General features: G+C 41.5%; 1 protein-coding gene across 2 annotated transcripts in view; it reads right to left on the bottom strand.

Moving 5' to 3' along the window:
- FUT8 (fucosyltransferase 8) overlaps positions 1 to 19,884 on the bottom strand; it is a 233,275-nt gene that overhangs the window by 3,409 nt on the left and 209,982 nt on the right. The gene's annotated exons all lie outside the window — the stretch shown is intronic.

Below are 19,884 nucleotides of genomic sequence, written 5' to 3'. Positions count from 1 at the left end.
TGGAATAATGTGTTATATGGGTAACTACTACTATGTGGCATAATCTGTAAAGGGCATTACTGTGTGATATAATGTGTAAGGGGCATTACTGTATAGTGTAAGGGGCATTAGTGTGTCGTATAATGTATAAGGGACACTACAATTGCGTGGCATAATGTGTATAAGGAGTACTACTGTGCCATAACGTGAAAGGGCTCTGTGTGGCATAACATGAATGAGCTCTGTGTTGGGGCAAATGTGTTTTTTTTTTTTTACTTCGTGCCATGTAGCCCACAAAGTTCTAGCTACAGGCTTGCATGCAAACACAGAAGTGGCCCATACACTGTGCAATAAATCAGCCATTCCGACAGATTGGTACGACTTGACTGCTATATCGCATCATGTATGGGCATGATATCGGGTAGTGCGTGCACCCGTGGGGTTGTACATCGCATACCCAGATCTTACTGAAGGTTCAGCTGATCTGGGGATGCGATGTGCGATCCCATGCAGTACTATGCGGGTGGGGAGGTGGCATATCGGGCGTGTGGACCGCACGATATGTCGGATCCCCCGTCGCACAGTGCCTATCGCATCGTGTATTGGCCACTAGAAGAGGCTCTGGATTTAATATGAACTTGCGTGAGTCATCAAGTTTGCTTATACTGAGGTTAAAAGGATACTTTTGTAGTTTTCTCACAGCTTTTCGGCAGACTGCCAATTTCCACTAGAGCCAGCCCCGGAACCTGTGGAATTTAAGAGTGTCCCCATGCTTAGGGATTGTGTCAGTGGGTGGCCCTGACAAATTTCCAACCTAGGCAAAAACCTAATCCTGGTCAAACTACACCACCATGCCAAATTAGGTGTAGCTAGGTCAAAAACTCTGGCTGTGCATAAAGGTCAAACAGACGGAGTCAAAGACAGACAGACAAGCTTTCTCGCTTATTATACAGATATTACTAACTTGAGTATGTTTTGGTAAACAGCTAAAATAGAAAAAAATGTGTCAGCATATATGAAACTAACAGTACATACCATATTACATTACTTGTGTGTTACATCTGTTAAATGTATCGTTAACATTTTACATGCCCCATGAGTGTAAATGAGAGCATGAACATCCCATGTGCTGCAGGAACGTTTCTGTGACATCAATCGTAGAGGTCAGGTTGCCAATCATTGGCTCTGAACGATCCGATTACATTAGTGACAAAGATTTCATTATTTTTTTTCAATTAAGAACATTTTGTGAGTTGCTAAATGTAATTGCTGTTACTCAATGATTAGCAATAAGTGCTCTGCTGTCAACTTTATGACTGTAATATATATATATATATATATAATCACAGGGGCTCTGCACTCACCATAATAACTAATAATAAACAGTGGGGTTTTAGTTCATGAATTGATCAATGCATTGATGCTTGCAGCCCATCGTCACGGGACCCCACTTTACTGCAAGTCCCTACTCTATTGCTCATACCATGTTGCACCCCAAATCTAGGAATGGTGAGTGCCGTGGATTAGTGCTTTTTATTTATTTATTTATATATATATATATATATATATATATGTAAATATAGTACGTGTAATTTTAAATAGTTTAATCTGTCATGACCAGACATAGGAGGTTATGCAAAAATAAAAAAAAGCAAATATAAGCAAACATAATAAAAACTATGCAAATTGAACAATGCCTATGTAAGCTGGATTCACCTCAATTTAACCTGAAATAGATAGTTCCAAGCCGATTCTCACATACTCTATGACAGTGGTGGCTAACCTTGACACTCCAGATGTTGTGGAACTACATATCCCAGCATGCTTTGCCACAGTTTTAGCATGCCCTAATAGCAAAATGGTAGCAGTGCATGCTGGGATATGTAGTTCCACAACATCTGGAGTGTCAAGGTTAGCCACCAAGGCTCTATGACCTTCCTAAGAAAACAAAAACCTATGCATTTGCATTAACTTTCCATATCTGGCCATGAGAGATTGTTACAATACTTGGCCATTCCTCCTTCTCCACCGTGATGTGACTATCTTATTAGCATTTAAGTTGAGCAATCCCACTTGCCATTGTAATACATTGCCAGTAATCAAATAATGGGTTAAAATCCCACCGAGAAAATGTACCAGCAGTGTCTGCCAAGAAATATGCCATTTGTCTGTATAATTACATGTAACAATGCAGATCTGACTGTGTTTGGGAACAACGGCGTGTACTCATTGCAATGTGCTGCACGTGGACTTATTCTGTATTGTGCCACATCAGCATTTCCTGCAGAGCAATTACATCCAGTCTCTGCTTAGCATGTTCTCTCTCTGGTCTGTGGAAGAATCTGAGAACCCCGATGGAATGGAGACACAATAGAGAGAAACAGACAAGAGTTTTGTGCCGCGTTCCTCAACATAGGTTACCTCATCAACTGCACAAAATGATGTAACTTGAAAATTTAAGAGGAATTAAAAGAGACAGAGGACACTTAAATAGATATATGTACTGCCATATTCGCTGGTAGCGGTGTTGTGGATTTTGTATTCATGATTGTCAATTCAAAGTCGAAAATGCTTATTCTGACAGTTTGTAAAGAAACATTATGATATACTGTACATCATACAGAAGTATTTTAAAGAGCAGCCGATATCAGGAAACTTACCAAGTATCACGGTGTGTGTGTGTGTGTGTGTGTGTTGGATGAAAATGACATTGGAATTCAGAAGATCATAATTGAGCATGTCATCTTATGTTAGGTCAGATAACCACTGCCAGCCTGTATGTGAGGACCTCTTTCGACTACGCCAACAGTCTGCAGTGGAGCTAGACAGTCAGTCATCCTGGGGGGCCCAACAGGTGGATCACTGCTGATTGGACACCCACGTGAGTGGCCAAATTCTACAACAATCCTGTAGATTGGCTCAGGAAAAGTCTTTATTCTCTATGTGCACCCACATTTTTATTTTAAACTTGTAGCACTGTTCTGAAACAAACTTAGGCCCATATTCAATTTCAGGCAAAATGTCTGGATCCGCGTAAATTTTTTGCCGATGACGTCATTTTCGCCTGTTTTCCTTTTACCCCATATTCAATTTGAAAGACTTTCCGCCTAGGCGGATAGTCAATGCAGTGTAATAGGTGGAAAAGGTTTTGCCTATGAATAGCAGACGGAAAAAAGTGCAGAATTGGGGTTTTGGGGTGCAACATTGCGGGAACCCCAGTGCAGCCTTCAGACAGTCCCCCAAGGTATACTGTGTCCAATTTTTTTTAAAAACACCCCAAAAAATGACTTTGCAAAAGGGGCGTAAAAAAAAAATGTTGGGGTACAAAGTGAAAAACTAGCGAACTTGACTCTGGGGGGAGGGGGGTCCCCAAGTATGCCCCAGGTGTTTTTTTTAATTGCAGGGGCTTGCGGCAGGTGGATTTTTCACAATTTTTTCAACTTCAGATTAGCACCTTTTAAATATGCTCACCCTCATTTTCAAGTACCCCAAATTTGCTGGGATAAGTTATTTTCTGGAAAGAATACTCCTAAATACTATTCTGCACCACTTATACAAAAATGCTATTTAGCAGCTATTGAACCCGTTTAAAAACACCAAATACCTTCATCAAGCCAAATCGGTGGGTACCATAGCTAACCCCCATGTCAGAGCATCTTTTGGGGGGTGTCAGGCTGATTTCCCCCAATCTGACAGGACTTTCCGCCTGTTCAAGTTTCGCCGGGTCCCGTTTTCGCGTACTTTCAAACTGAATACGGGGTAAAACAGGCACGTGTGCGATACTTTTCCGCCTACAAAACAGGCGAAGTAGGTGAAAAGTCCGGGACGCGAAAAAGTATCACGGCTCGGCTCAAATTGAATGCGGCTCTTAATTGTCAACAATGCATTGGGGGATGGGTACGGGATGCCAACCGGCATTTGTAGTCACGGCAGTCAGAATGCCGATAATGGCATCCCGACAGGGTTAGAATACAAACACTTTGTCGGTTTGTATCCTCACCCTCCCCTTCTCCCAACCCTAAACCTCCCTCCCCAGTGCCTAACCCTAACCTCCCATCTAGTGCCTAATCCTAACCTCCCATCTAGTGCCTAACCCTAACCTCCCATCTAGTGCCTAACCCTAACCTCCCATCTAGTGCCTAACCCTAACCTCCCCACTAGTGCCTAACAGTAACCTCCCCACTAGTGCCTAACAGTAACCTCCCCACTAGTGCCTAACCCTAACCCCCGCACCCTAAAACTAACCCTTCCCCCTTAGTCCCTAACCCTCTCCCTAGTGCCTAACCCAGTGGTGTATCTATAAAGGGTGCATGGTGTGCGGTGCACACGGGCCCTTGGGTCCAGGGGGGCCCACACTGCACATCCTGCACCCATACTTTTTAATACTTACTTCTCCAAAGTACCCTGTTAGATGGAGAGGCACTACACAGAATGCCTGGAAAATGGCGGCGGTAATTTTCCCGGCGTTCTGCGCACGTGCAGAAGGGAAATCGCCGGGAAAATGGCTGACGCGCCATTTTCCCGGTGTCGTACGCACTGAAGCTGTCAGTGCGCCGTGGCCATCAGAGAGAGAGAGGAGGGGCTCCAGACGGGGAGTGAACACCGGCCCCCTCCTCTCTAAATACGCCCCTAGCCTAACCTCTAACGCTAATCCTCCCCCTAACCCTGCTACTTGCCTTCGGGATTCCGGCGGTCGGGATGCCGGTTCCGGGATTCTAACTGGTGTCGGGATTACGGCACCGGCATTCTGACTCCCTTCGTCGACATTTTAACTGCATCCCATGCATTGTGTAAAGGTAAATATGCTTGGAGAGATTTTTTCAAACACAGTCAGTAACATGACAGGAGCTGATTGGTTGGTACTTTCTCTCTCCCCAATGCTTAGTACATCTCCCCATAGTAATTAATATCTGTTTGACCTTGAGGTAATTAAAGTGTTCATTTTATTCTTTAGAACATTTATTTTCTCAATAAGAGCTTCAATTAAATAATATACAATATATTCTCAATAATAGTGAATTTCATATATTTAGTAATCATCATTATTAGTGCAATGTGCAGAAATAACTGGCCGTGTTATAATGATCTCTCCAGGCTGAATAATATGCGGCTGATCGCAGCAGATGGAAGATTACACAAGGACACTTCCTTATTTGCCTGTGCTACACATTATTATGTGATCAGCCTGGTTGTGATTAAATAGCCCTCGCATTATGAACAAGCAGCAGCACTTACAACACTATCACTGAGAATGCATAAAGATTACTCTGGTTTGTGGTAAAAACTGTAATGGTCCTTTAAAGAGCATTGGCTACAGTAATCCAATAATAGGGATACATTTCATAGGTCGTACGGCTGTGTGCTAGGATTCTTTCATCCTTATCCAGGGTTATGTGACACCGCAGAGGAGGTGTGTGAGTAGGAAGACCAATTGGAGGTGATATCACAGACACTGCTTCTCCTGATTGATCCACATGGTCACAAATCACTGGAAACCATTTTAAAATTGGCGAGTGTAAATAATCCGGCTCGGCTATCTGGAGGGGACTACAGTAGTTATAAATAAAGGTGGGAGTGCACCATGTAATTATCGCCCTGACCAGCCGATAACTGTCTGATTGGACAGATATTTAAACACTGTATTACCGCAGCAGATCAATAATTATCGGTCTGTCGGACATTTAAAATCGTCCAACGTGTCCGATATGGTTAGCCGCACCTGGCAGTATATGCACTGACACGGGCGACCACTCAACATTTTTCCTGTTCCTTCACAGCAGATGAAAGGGTGAAAGTTTCCTCCCCAGGGGATTAATGCAGATATCGGGTGATATACACTAACAAATTCCAGTTCCACACTGTATGGGCACAATATCTGATGGGTTTCAGGCTGTCAGATAAATGTCTGTCGGTCTGACAATGTATGCCCAGCATAAGACGAGGAAAAACTTCAAATTGTGCTGAAATTTGTACTACAGATGTGTCCACATACACAAATACTCATATCTCGCTAAATAGTCCCATTTAGCCTGCTAGAGTCTTTGCGACTTAAGATGGGTATACACTATAAGATTATCTGTCCAATCTGGCTGGTTGGAATAATAATCTGGTAATGTATGGGAGCAAATAACAATGGATCATCTGTTCCCAAACACTGGAAAAAGAGACAAAAATGGTCGCTCAGACAAATTTGTTAAATCCGTTTGATTTAACAAATTTGTCCAAACGATAATTTTTGGCCATTTTCTGGCATGAGAGAAAATGGACGATTGTCAGCTGTTCCCACAAATTTCCGGATTTTCTTTCCAACCAGCCAGATTGGACAGATAATCTTTAGTGTATACCTAGATTTAGCCGTGCCAAAACACTAATCCAAAGTACCTGGTGCACAATAAGTGAAGTAAGGGCCTGATTCAGCACTGAACGCAGATTCCCGATATACGGGAATCTGTGCAGGGGCATGACCCGTTCTGCGCATGTGTCAGTGAATGACAGTCTGCTGCCGTTTGTGGGCGACCATGGCCTGCGTTTCCTGAAATGGAGGTGTGTTGCCGCCGCTGAGGGAAGAAGCCAGGATCTCCGGCGGCTGACAGATTTCCTGGCCTCTTCCTCTCAACTGCGACGGCCGTCTGCGTGACCCCATGGGCCGAAGTTTTTACGCAGATTATCCGATGCTGCGTTGGACAACGCAGCTCGGATAAGTAATGCAAAGGAGGCGTGATGCCTCCTACAGCATTACCATATCTGCAAGGATTGCAATTGCAAAGCTGCCTGCGTGCACTACACACTACAGTATGCGATCCTTGCTGAATAAGGCTCTAACATGCAAGAATTGAGGGACAAGTCGCACAATGGAGGGACAAGTCGCACAATGGAGGGACAAGTCGCACAATGGAGGGACAAGTCGCACAATGGAGGGACAAGTCGCACAATGGAGGGACAAGTCGCACAATGGAGGGACAAGTCGCACAATGGAGGGACAAGTCGCACAATGGAGGGACAAGTCGCACAATGGAGGGACAAGTCGCACAATGGAGGGACAAGTCGCACAATGGAGGGACAAGTCGCACAATGGAGGGACAAGTCGCACAATGGAGGGACAAGTCGCACAATGGAGGGACAAGTCGCACAATGGAGGGACAAGTCGCACAATGGAGGGACAAGTCGCACAATGGAGGGACAAGTCGCACAATGGAGGGACAAGTCGCACAATGGAGGGACAAGTCGCACAATGGAGGGACAAGTCGCACAATGGAGGGACAAGTCGCACAATGGAGGGACAAGTCGCACAATGGAGGGACAAGTCGCACAATGGAGGGACAAGTAGCACAATGGAGGGACAAGTAGCACAATGGAGGGACAAGTAGCACAATGGAGGGACAAGTAGCACAAAGGAGAGACAAGTAGCACAAAGGAGAGACAAGTAGCACAATGGAGAGACAAGTAGCACAATGGAGAGACAAGTAGCACAATGGAGAGACAAGTAGCACAATGGAGAGACAAGTAGCACAATGGAGAGACAAGTAGCACAATGGAGAGACAAGTAACACAATGGAGAGACAAGTAACACAATGGAGAGACAAGTAGCACAATGGAGAGACAAGTAGCACAATGGAGAGACAAGTAGCACAATGGAGAGACAAGTAGCACAATGGAGAGACAAGTAGCACAATGGAGAGACAAGTAACACAATGGAGAGACAAGTAACACAATGGAGAGACAAGTAACACAATGGAAAGACAAGTAACACAATGGAGAGACAAGTAACACAATGGAGAGACAAGTAACACAATGGAGAGACAAGTAACACAATGGAGAGACAAGTAACACAATGGAGAGACAAGTAACACAATGGAGAGACAAGTAACACAATGGAGAGACAAGTAACACAATGGAGAGACAAGTAGCACAATGGAGAGACAAGTAACACAATGGAGAGACAAGTAACACAATGGAGAGACAAGTAACACAATGGAGAGACAAGTAACACAATGGAGGGAAAAGTAGCACAAGTGAAATTGTACATAATCTAGGGTAAAAAGGCAAAAGACCGGTCCGATCAGACTGACCCATCTCATTAAGCTTTATCTGAGACTTCATACCAATTCCTTTGCTACAGAAATACTAATCCAATGTATCTAGTACACTATAGGCAAAGTATGATGCAAAACTGAGGAAAAAGTAGCAAAATGGAGGATAAAGCATGTAGTCAGTGTAAACAGGTAAAAGGCAGGTCCGATGCGTGTCACCCTCACCATGCCTCGTTATGCTTTAACTGAGGCTTTTGGGCCCGATTCATCACGGATCGCAACTGCAACAGCGTACGCAGATCGGCCGATGGCGCGTACTGCGTATGCACCGCAGTGCGTGAGTTAGTATTGCGATCACCTGCGCTGATACAAAGCCATCGCAGACCTAGGGACAGGTTGTCGACATCTGGTGGTGGTGATGGGGGAGTGGTTGGGGAAACGCTGGCGTGCCTGACCATTTGAACGCAGTTACAGGGGCGTGCATAAATTAGCCACTGTGACGGCATACGCAGCTTGAGTACTCAATTTCTGAGTAAGCTCAGACCTGTTGTAATTGTGCGTGAGGGGCCGATGTTACTGATGTACACGCAGGACTGCAAGGTAGTACAAATGCGAGATAGCGGTAGTGGGCATCTCTATGTTGGCTGTGCGATTGCATTCATTAGCATATTTTTTCGCAGACGTACGTGCGGAATTGCAGCCGCAATCACGATCAGTAGTGAATCAGGCCCTTTATACTAATTCCTTTGCGACCAACAAAATTATCCTAAGTACCTAGTACAGTATCTGCAAACTAAGATGCAAAATTGAGGAAAAGGTGTACAGCACGGGAATCGGGTCTCAGAAAGAAGCAAAATGTCATCTTTCATGGACTTTTGTCCAGGAATGATGTTGTTTGACCATGAAAGAAAGATGACGTTTTGCCTCTTTCTGAGACCCGATTTTTTGGCCGTAAAAATCCGAATTTGTCAGGAAAATCCGAACTAGACCGAGCCTGCGCATCCCTAGTTTTAATCACAGTTACATTTAAGATTCTTTATAGAATTGTGTTACTTTAAATGACATTTAACCAGAAAATGAAGACAAAATAAAATCATCAGTCAGAATTAGGTCGCCAAGATAAATAATGTGGCTAAATAAGCACGACGAGTCTTACGAGATGTCTGTACGCCTGGAATAAGTATGTTCTGCACGCATGTTACTATCGGCAATGAACAGGGGACGAGGAAAAGCACAGCTCAGTAGGCAATTGTCACCCTTGATGGCTTAAAATGCATAACTGCCAAATAACATTATGTAGCTAAACTGATTACATAAGGAAAAAAAAAGGACTATCTACATCATAAACACCATATATCATGGTACAGCATGAACGATAAGCAGATGCAGGAAAATTCACTTACAGCAAAAGAGCCTGGAACCCGTTCAGCTGTAGACAGTTGTGAAATGTTAAACACACGCCTTATACAGTAAATGATGGAAAACAACAGCCCATTTAACAACAAATGACTGAGGATTTAATTTATTTTATTGGAAAGATTACAGTCTTGGGATTTCTAGACTTTCATAGATGACTAGATGAATGGTTATAGTAACTGCTTTGCAAGACAAAATAATTTGACATGCTGACCTTGTAGGCAATGTAACGGAGTGTCTCCATTTGCAGACGCACAGTGGTTGGAACGTATAAACACTTAGTCATTACACTACTGGCATCACTTTACCTATTCATAACACCGGTAAATCATATTTACCTTATACTTTCACCCCACCTGTCACTATAGGGGAGATGTTTCAAACCTCAGAGTCTATACAATGACCGTTAGAAGCTGATTGGAGAAGTTACCCATAGCAACCACCCTGGAAGGTTTGATATATCTCTTTCTATATACCTACCATCACTGAGCCGGTTTATACCAGAAGGGAGGCAGAGTACATACAGGTAGAGACACAATATACACTTAGGGGCTGATGAACAGTTTCTTGCTTCTTCTGGCACTTTACATGTTTCGGTACCAAGAAAACAATACTACAGTACTTGCAATTGAGCCGGCCAGTACACAGAGGGTGTATAGATGGAAAACTGCGAGCCAGGCAGAGTTGGGTGTCTGCGCAAGAACGCCTGAATGCAATGATAATGGCAATTACATCCGTCTCGCGTTCAGCTCTGCAGAAGCTTCATAATAGTTGTGTGTGGTTTTGTGGTTACATGCTATAACCCCTCTATCAGTTAGAGAGCCTCCCAATGCTTCGGTGAATGTACATGTGCATGTCTATCTGTGAACCTGTTAGCCCAGTGTGATCATGCAGAATACTGCTCACCAGCCAGACCCTTCCTCAAGTTATGTATAAGAATATATTTCCTACAATTACATTGAAGTATGCAAGGAGAGTCCGGCAGCCTAAACACAGTGCTGGGACTAAGAGGGTGCAGAGCAGGAATCCCATCCCTCTCTATGGGGTAAATATACTAAAGTAAGAATTTTTAGAAGTGGGGATGTTGCCCATAGCAACCAATCAGATTCTAGCTATTATCTTCTAGAAGGTACTAGATACATGTTACGTAGAATCTGATTGGTTGCTCTGGGCAACATCTCCACTTCTAAAAACTCTCACTTTAGTAAATATACCCCTATATTTCCAGCCAGTGTCTACAGCTTACTTGGCTACTCTTCCGGAACAAGCGGGAGGCCCCCCACACCCCCAGAAGGGTAGGCCCTTCTCCCACATCCTGCCCACTTCCTAGTGAGGTGGGCATAATGGGGAGAATCTTACCGGAAATCTGCGGACCGCTCAGGAGGGGGGGGGCTTAATGATGCAATCTATGATAACTGTCATTTGGCTCCGCCCCCTAATCAAATGTACGCGATCCATGGGATTTCTTCATGATGGGAGGGACCTAACGGTGCAATACTCTGGCCCCGCCCCCATCACTGCCTACCTACAATCCGGGCTTCTCCCGGAGATCACATTTCAAATGTCGGTAAGTATGGTCTACAGCGAACAAGGTCTAGTGATTTGGGCAAAACCCACTTACGTACATCGTTCATGCTTAGCAGTGGCGTAACTAGGGTATTTGGAGACCACGGCAAATTTGAAAAGGGAGCGCGTGCACCCCCCCCCGATGTGCGCGCGCGACAAAAAATGGGCGTGGTCACTTAAAAATGGGGCGTCGTCATGACACACCTTTATTTTCACACTGAACATTCCTATCCATATGCAGCTTAACCCCAGTGGTAGCCATTATACAGTACCCCCAGTATGCAGTTGTGGTCCCTCTTATGCAGGCCCATAGTAGTGCCCCTTATACAGTATCCCCAGTAGTGGTCCCCCTTATACAGCCCCCAATTAGTTCCCCTTACTCAGTACCCCCAGTAGTGGCCCCCCAAATGCAGTGCCCCATGTAGTGTTCCCCCTTATGCAGTGCCCCCAGTAGCAGTCTCCACAATGCAGTGCGCCCAGTAGCGGTATCCCCTTATGCAGTGCCCTTTATATAGTGCCCCCAGCAGTAGTCCCCCCCATGCAGTTTTCCCAGTAGTGGTCCCCTTATGCAGGCACCCAGTAGTGATCCCCCCTATCCAGTGCCCCCTGTAGTGGCCCTTCCTATTATTGCCCCCAGTAGTGGTTCCCCGAGTGCAGAGCCTCTAGTAGTAGGCCCCTTTTATAATGGCCCCAGTGGTAGTTCCCCCCCCAAGTAGTAGTCCCCAGTAGAGGTTCCCCCTCCCGATTAAGTGCCCCCAGTAGTAGCCTCCCCTCCAGTAGAGGTCCTCCCAATAATGGTGCCCCCAGTAGTAGCCACCCCTCCCCCGTTATACCCCCACCCCCAGTAGAGGTCCCCCCAGTAGTAGCCACCCCCCTCCCCCGTTGTGCCCCCAGTAGTGCAGATAGGTGAAAAAAAAAAATCTATATATATAAAAATATACTTACCTGAATCCACGCTGCTGCTGCTCCGGTCCGCGACGCTGCTCCCGCCCGCCAGTCCTCCCGGGCTGGCGCGCTCAGCATTATGGGACAGACGTCGTGACGTCTGTCCCATTACCCACTGCAGGAGCCGGACGGAAGTCCGACTCTTGCAGTGGGTGCTGCAGCAGTCAATGAGAGTCTATCTGACTCTCATTGGCTGCTGTTTAACACACGCATCGCCGCCAGCGCTGGCGGCGATGCGTGTGTTATGCACAGCCTGAGCCCGACTCCTAGCGCTATTGGGCAAGCGCTCAGGGGGAGGGAACTGGCTCAGGTGTGCAGCACAGGACCGGCGCTGGAAGCCTAGCGCCGGTCCTGTGTAACTGTGTAGCGCTGACCGCACTTATTGCGGTCGGCGCTATACTGGCTAACTAGGGCGGGCCGGTACCGTGGCCTGCGGCGCCCCCTCTGCGCCGCCGGTCCAACTGCGCCCAGGGCACGCACCCCGCTCGCCCTGCCCTAGTTACGCCACTGATGCTAAGCCGCTCACAGCTCTGAGGGGTGTAATGTGCTTCTAATGCAATTACCAGTCGTCTCCAATAAGCAGTAAGGTCGGCGCTGCTACCAAAGTGGAGAAATGCCAAAGCGACATTTTGGAAGATGTTAGCTGATTTCATCACTGTTCAGCAAAGAGGACAAAGTAGGTCCAGTTTTTCTAGCAGCGCTACATGCAAGGTATCGGTGTGACTGATATTACATTGGCTGACTTACATTTACATTCATTTACAGGAGTAAAAGGCGAAAGTTGCAGAGCTGCTAAATAAGGTCCAAAATCGTAGAAAGCAGCTAAGAAGCAATGACAAACCTTTATATCACTTTATAGAACGTACATAACAAATGCTAGCTAGAAGCTGATTGGCTGCTATATACAACGTCTCCTGTGCACTCTTTAGAAGGATTGATACATTTCCCTCTTTACTTTGTATCATTATAATTCTGTGCCTAATAAGTGTGTTTCATTACTTGTATCATTATAATTCTGTGCCTAATAAGTGTGCTTCTTTACTTGTATCATTATAATTCTGTGCCTAATAAGTGTGCTTCTTTACTTGTATCATTATAATTCTGTGCCTAATAAGTGTGCTTCTTTACTTGTATCATTATAATTCTGTGCCTAATAAGTGTGCTTCTTTACTTGTATCATTATAATTCTGTGCCTAATAAGTGTGCTTCTTTACTTGTATCATTATAATTCTGTGCCTAATAAGTGTGCTTCTTTACTTGTATCACTATAATTCTGTGCCTAATAAGTGTGCTTCTTTACTTGTATCACTATAATTCTGTGCCTAATAAGTGTGCTTCTTTACTTGTATCATTATAATTCTGTGCCTAATAAGTGTGCTTCTTTACTTGTATCATTATAATTCTGTGCCTAATAAGTGTGCTTCTTTACTTGTATCATTATAATTCTGTGCCTAATAAGTGTGCTTCTTTACTTGTATCATTATAATTCTGTGCCTAATAAGTGTGCTTCTTTACTTGTATCATTATAATTCTGTGCCTAATAAGTGTGCTTCTTTACTTGTATCATTATAATTCTGTGCCTAATAAGTGTGCTTCTTTACTTGTATCATTATAATTCTGTGCCTAATAAGTATGTTTCTTTACTTGTATCATTAGAATTCTGTGCCTAATAAGTGTGCTTCTTTACTTGTATCATTATAATTCTGTGCCTAATAAGTGTGCTTCTTTACTTGTATCATTATAATTCTGTGCCTAATAAGTGTGCTTCTTTACTTGTATCATTATAATTCTGTGCCTAATAAGTGTGCTTCTTTACTTGTATCATTATAATTCTGTGCCTAATAAGTGTGCTTCTTTACTTGTATCATTATAATTCTGTGCCTAATAAGTGTGCTTCTTTACTTGTATCATTATAATTCTGTGCCTAATAAGTGTGCTTCTTTACTTGTATCATTATAATTCTGTGCCTAATAAGTGTGCTTCTTTACTTGTATCATTATAATTCTGTGCCTAATAAGTGTGCTTCTTTACTTGTATCATTATAATTCTGTGCCTAATAAGTGTGCTTCTTTACTTGTATCATTATAATTCTGTGCCTAATAAGTGTGTTTCTTTACTTGTATCATTATAATTCTGTGCCTAATAAGTGTGCTTCTTTACTTGTATCATTATAATTCTGTGCCTAATAAGTGTGCTTCTTTACTTTGTATCATTATAATTCTGTGCCTAATAAGTGTGCTTCTTTACTTGTATCATTAGAATTCTGTGCCTAATAAGTGTGCTTCTTTACTTGTATCATTAGAATTCTGTGCCTAATAAGTGTGCTTCTTTACTTGTATCATTAGAATTCTGTGCCTAATAAGTGTGCTTCTTTACTTGTATCATTAGAATTCTGTGCCTAATAAGTGTGCTTCTTTACTTGTATCATTAGAATTCTGTGCCTAATAAGTGTGCTTCTTTACTTGTATCATTAGAATTCTGTGCCTAATAAGTGTGCTTCTTTACTTGTATCATTATAATTCTGTGCCTAATAAGTGTGCTTCTTTACTTGTATCATTATAATTCTGTGCCTAATAAGTGTGCTTCTTTACTTGTATCATTATAATTCTGTGCCTAATAAGTGTGCTTCTTTACTTGTATCATTATAATTCTGTGCCTAATAAGTGTGCTTCTTTACTTGTATCATTATAATTCTGTGCCTAATTAGTGTGCTTCTTTACTTGTATCATTATAATTCTGTGCCTAATAAGTGTGCTTCTTTACTTGTATCACTATAATTCTGTGCCTAATAAGTGTGCTTCTTTACTTGTATCATTATAATTCTGTGCCTAATAAGTGTGCTTCTTTACTTGTATCATTATAATTCTGTGCCTAATAAGTGTGCTTCTTTACTTGTATCATTATAATTCTGTGCCTAATAAGTGTGCTTCTTTACTTGTATCATTATAATTCTGTGCCTAATAAGTGTGCTTCTTTACTTGTATCATTATAATTCTGTGCCTAATAAGTGTGCTTCTTTACTTGTATCATTATAATTCTGTGCCTAATAAGTATGTTTCTTTACTTGTATCATTATAATTCTGTGCCTAATAAGTGTGCTTCTTTACTTGTATCATTATAATTCTGTGCCTAATAAGTGTGCTTCTTTACTTTGTATCATTATAATTCTGTGCCTAATAAGTGTGCTTCTTTACTTGTATCATTATAATTCTGTGCCTAATAAGTGTGCTTCTTTACTTGTATCATTATAATTTTGTGCCTAATAAGTGTGCTTCTTTACTTGTATCATTATAATTTTGTGCCTAATAAGTGTGCTTCTTTACTTGTATCATTATAATTCTGTGCCTAATAAGTGTGCTTCTTTACTTGTATCAATATAATTCTGTGCCTAATAAGTGTGCTTCTTTACTTGTATCATTATAATTCTGTGCCTAATAAGTGTGCTTCTTTACTTGTATCATTAGAATTCTGTGCCTAATAAGTGTGCTTCTTTACTTGTATCATTAGAATTCTGTGCCTAATAAGTGTGCTTCTTTACTTGTATCATTAGAATTCTGTGCCTAATAAGTGTGCTTCTTTACTTGTATCATTAGAATTCTGTGCCTAATAAGTGTGCTTCTTTACTTGTATCATTAGAATTCTGTGCCTAATAAGTGTGCTTCTTTACTTGTATCATTATAATTCTGTGCCTAATAAGTGTGCTTCTTTACTTGTATCATTATAATTCTGTGCCTAATAAGTGTGCTTCTTTACTTGTATCATTATAATTCTGTGCCTAATAAGTGTGCTTCTTTACTTGTATCATTATAATTCTGTGCCTAATTAGTGTGCTTCTTTACTTGTATCATTATAATTCTGTGCCTAATAAGTGTGCTTCTTTACTTGTATCACTATAATTCTGTGCCTAATAAGTGTGCTTCTTTACTTGTATCATTATAATTCTGTGCCTAATAAGTGTGCTTCTTTACTTGTATCATTATAATTCTGTGCCTAATAAGTGTGCTTCTTTACTTGTATCATTATAATTCTGTGCCTAATAAGTGTGCTTCTTTACTTGTATCATTATAATTCTGTGCCTAATAAGTGTGCTTCTTTACTTGTATCATTATAATTCTGTGCCTAATAAGTGTGCTTCTTTACTTGTATCATTATAATTCTGTGCCTAATAAGTGTGCTTCTTTACTTGTATCATTATAATTCTGTGCCTAATAAGTGTGCTTCTTTACTTGTATCACTATAATTCTGTGCCTAATAAGTGTGCTTCTTTACTTGTATCATTATAATTCTGTGCCTAATAAGTGTGCTTCTTTACTTGTATCACTATAATTCTGTGCCTAATAAGTGTGCTTCTTTACTTGTATCATTATAATTCTGTGCCTAATAAGTGTGCTTCTTTACTTGTATCACTATAATTCTGTGCCTAATAAGTGTGCTTCTTTACTTGAATCTGAAGACAAGAATGCAAAGCAGAAAGCTACAACAAAGGGTGGAAGAGGCCAGCCACAAGCCACAAGCACAAGTCACTTACTGTACACAGACATGGCAAAATACACCCTACTCACTCTAAGCAGGGCACACAAGGGAATAAAGCAAAAGCAATAATAAAACATATACAGCAGATATTAATGTGTGCACTGTGCAAGAAGTCATATCTTCAGTAGATTAAATATACAGGGGCTTATTTATGTTCTATGCATCAATATGATGAAACCCATGGCAACAAACCACTTCCTTTCATTTACTAAATTGGACTAGAAAAATAACATATACTGCATAAGAATAGAGGACCAAATGGGAAGGAATTGTGTCAAAGTGGATATAAATATATAGACAATATATATGGTAATAATAAGAATATAGATGGGGTTATACAATACAGACACAACTCATGGATATGCCATGCAGGGACACCCAGAGAGGGGATGGCAATGTAGAATGAAAAAAAGCGCCCGTTATTCACAACAGGGTGTGCCAACATCCTTACACGCCATGCCATGCCCCAATAGTACCAGGAGCAGATAGATCTCCCAGCTGCCCTGAGACAATGGGGACTAATGGGCAGGATTAAGGTGTCCTTGTCTTTCAGTCCCTTATTCCCCTATCCCTTATGTGATAGGGTTTCCTCTGTCCCCCTAAATAGTGCCAGCCAGCTGAAAACGTTTCATAACATTGGTTGTGCACGTTTTCTTTTTTACTTGTTATTGCACAGTCGTGGTGTGGATCAGCATTATTTCAAGCACAATTCCTAATTATACCATCAGTAAGACATCAGTATTTGAAAAAATACATCAATGAGCATCTACAACAGCAGGATGTAGTGGTGTTCTGCATTAAGCAAAACTAAGGAAAGAGAGGCGCTAAAAGGAAAGGTGTATGAGGACACGTCTGTAGCCATCAACTCAGCCAATCATGTGGCAGCAACTCAGTACATAAAACAATAAAGAAACGGACAAGAGGTTCAGTTTTCGTTCAGAACAAGCACTGGAGTGGAGGAAGAAATGCAATTTAAATAACTTTGGGGTCTATGTACTAAGCCTTGGAGAGAGATACAGTGGACGGAGATAAAGTACCAACCAGTCATCTCCTAACTGTCATTTTTCAAACACAGCCTGTAACATGACAAGTTAGGAGCTGATTAGGTGGTGCTTTGGGGCTTATTTACTAAGTCTTGGATGGAGAAAAAGTGAATGGAGATAAAGTACCAGCGAATGAGCTCCTAGCGGTCAAAATGACAGTTAGGAGCAGAATGGTTGGTGCTTTATCTCCATCCAAGGCTTAGTAAATAGATCCCTATATCTCCCATTCACTTTCTCTCTCTATCCAGTGCTTAGTATATAGACACCTTAGATTGTGGAGTTCACAGAGAAGGGCGAGAAAAATAATATACATTCAGTGAGCGGCGTTTCTGTGGCCAAAAATGCCTTTTTTTAATGAAAGAGATCAGAGGAGACTGGCCAGACTGTAACTGAAATAACCATGTGTTACAGCAGCGATAAGCTGAAGAGCGCATCTCAGTGCTTGTCCAACCTTGAGGTGGATGGGCTACACCAGCAGAGGGAGGGGAGATGTAAGAAGAGCTGTTAAGTGCCAAATGAGCTATTTGATATTTACATTGAACCTTGGTATGTATGAAAGCAGAGAACGTAGAGAAAAATCACTTTTCTCTACATTATCTGCAAACATCTAACGATTTCGCCGTCGCCATACCCTGCGTTATTCCTTTCTCCTTCGCCTCGATAAGAGACAAAGGAGGAAGATCTACAGCAGCACGATAAGTGCCACTATAGTGCATCGGTCCCAAGGTTCAACTCCTGTCAGCTGGGAGCTACAGAGGGCACAGGCTCCCCAACACTGGACACAAGAAAAGCTTTACCTGGTCTGACAAATCTCCATTTCTGCTACTTGCCGATGTTAGGACTGGTGATGGTGTATTGATGTGGTGGAATGCTTTCTTGGCCTCAATAGACCATTTAAAACCAATTAAAGCACTGTTTAAATACAACAGTCTAAGTATTGTGATCCATTTATGGCCAAAGTCTATCGGTCCTCTAATGGCTTCTTCCTGCAGGATAAGGCACCAAGTCACAAAGAGAACACCATCTCAATGTGGTTATGTGAACCTGTTAATGAGTCCTGTGTACTCCAGGTGCCTCCACAGTAACCAGGCTCATGTGGGGGATAACAGGGACCTTAGCCAGCACTAGAAAGGTGCTCCAAGTAAAGAAGCCACTGAGTGTATATAGCCAGAGGATGCATAAATTGATAAGGATGTAGGCATTGACCATTAACTTCTATTTTTGTTCTACTAATTTATCTTTAGCATCTACCCTAAATATAGGACCATGATCTACGAATAGCATAATGTAATTCTGGACAGCACAGTGATGTTGCTATCTGTCGCGTATTGTGTTCAAGTCCGGTCATACTTTTTATTCTCTTTCAAAACACAATTATTTTTATTTAAAGTTATAAAAGATTTATGTAGCAATGGGCGTTAAAGTAATTGCGTTTCACTTGAAAGGAAGTAAATAAATAAAAATGCATCCTGAATTCTAACCCCTGTTACTTTCACTAAAATAAAAAACGCATTGTTACATAGGCAAACAACATAAATAGGGGAACACATTTTTAGATTTATTCCTGGGAATGCACTAACTGAAAAAAAAAATTAAGTAGAATTGTGAAACATGTGACTTTCTTTCCTTAAAAAAAACTATTTTTCTCTAATTTAAAAATACCCTTCTAAAATTAAAGATTATGCAAAAACTGCAACAAAATAAGACCTAATCTGTCAAGCAAAACAGTATAAAGCTCACTGGGTTACCTTGACAAAAACTTTATTCATATTTAACTAGCACCTGGCAACAATGCTAAAGTTTGTCTCATCATCAAAAATTACCATGACAAAAAGGTTAAATAGTCACACGAATACCATCTTATTTATATTGTTATTAATCATATATTTGGAAATTTAAATCGCTACATAAAAGTACATCTCAGATTTCAAAATTCTAAATGTTTAAGCTTTTTTAAAAAATGGAGCATAGTAATAAACAAAACAAACAGAAAAAAAACCCAGTGATTTTCAAATCAATTCAAAAAGCACTGATAATACACAGCTGATTTATAGAAGAACAATGTCAATATCATTATGAAAAATATCTATTCAGGGAGATTTATTAGATAGAGAAAATGCAGTAACACATTTTAAATCAACCTTTTATGAAATTATGAGAGACTGGTTCAAAATGAACTGACAAACTTAAATGGACTTTTTAGAAAATACCACTTTTATCAATATTAATGTAATTTGAAGTTTGAAAAATAATTCTGCAGACTAAGTAAAGCGTTAAAGAAATAGGCAATCTCCAGTGTACACGTTCATTTGTGAGATAAGGACCAATAGGCAAACAATGTACAAAAATAATCGGAAAAGAAAGACTGCTGA

Source organism: Taudactylus pleione, unplaced genomic scaffold (genome assembly GCF_031769625.1).
Source record: "Taudactylus pleione unplaced genomic scaffold, aTauple2 ptg001956l, whole genome shotgun sequence".
Lineage (NCBI taxonomy): Eukaryota > Metazoa > Chordata > Amphibia > Anura > Myobatrachidae > Taudactylus > Taudactylus pleione.
This window is presented reverse-complemented; position numbering and strand designations above follow the sequence as displayed.